We start from the raw sequence: 1,007 nt of genomic DNA, 5'->3' as shown, positions 1-1,007 counted from the left end.
GGGCTCCTGGTCCAGAGGACAGGTAGTCTGACCTCCAACCGCACAGTCCCCAGTTGAGGGGAGAGGAAAGGGTTTCTTGGCCAGCATCCCAGGCATGCTGTTCCCCACTCCTGCCGTGGTCCCCTCCTGGCCAGACCGTGAACTGTGAGGGACTGTGGAGGGCCGGGGGCTCTCCTCTCCTCCTGCAGGAAAGGCTGGTGCCCTGCCATCATCCCCAAGGGCCTGACAAGCCCACAAGAACAAGCAGGTAAAGGCTTTGCAGACGCCGCCACCCCGAAGCCGCCCATGACCAGCCATGGTGAACCCCACCGTGTTCTTCGACATCCTCGATGGCGAGCCCTTGGGCCGCGTCTCCTTCGAGCTGTTTGCAGACAAAGTTCCAAAGACAGCAGAAAACTCCCGTGCTCTGAGCACTGGGGAGAGAGGATTTGGTTATAAAGGTTCCTGCTTCCACAGGATCATCCCGGGATTTATGTGCCAGGGCGGTGACTTCACATGCCATAATGGCACCGGTGGCAAGTCCATGGGGAGAAATTTGAGGACGAGAACTTCATCCTGAAACACACAGGTCCTGGCATCCTGTCCTTGGCAAATGCTGGGCCCAACACAAACGGCTCCCAGTGTTTCATCCACACTGCCAAGACCGAGTGGTGGGATGGCAAGCATGTGGTCTTCGCCAGGTGAACGAAGGCATGGATATTGTGACAGCCATGGAGCGCTTTGGGTCCAGGAATGGCAAGACCAGCAAGAAGATTACCATTCCTGACTGTGGACAACTCTAATAAATTTGACTGGTGTTTTATCCTAACCACCAGACCGTTCCTTCTATAGCTCAGGAGAGCGCCCCTTCACCCCGATTTGCTTGGAATGTTCTATCATCTTTGTGCTCTTGCCAGTTTATTGGGTTCCATAATTTCCTTCCCCCTTCCCAGTCTAGCTGGATTGCAGAGTTAAGTTTATGATTATGAAATAAAAACAAAACAGTTGTCTGTCAAAAAAAAAAAAAA

The 1,007-nt window shown here is 53.2% G+C and overlaps 1 pseudogene across 1 annotated transcript; it reads left to right on the top strand.

The window, feature by feature from the left end:
• Positions 1-262: 262 nt before the first annotated feature.
• LOC308253278 (peptidyl-prolyl cis-trans isomerase A-like) lies at positions 263-782 on the top strand (annotated as a pseudogene). Its single transcript has one exon. The product of its transcript is annotated as a peptidyl-prolyl cis-trans isomerase A-like (transcript).
• Positions 783-1,007: the final 225 nt, after the last annotated feature.

This window comes from Plecotus auritus, assembly GCF_963455305.1.
Source record: "Plecotus auritus genome assembly, chromosome: 7".
Taxonomy (NCBI): Eukaryota; Metazoa; Chordata; class Mammalia; order Chiroptera; family Vespertilionidae; genus Plecotus; species Plecotus auritus.
The sequence above is the reverse complement of the archived record's forward strand: the minus strand, read 5'-3'. Positions and strand labels throughout refer to the sequence as shown.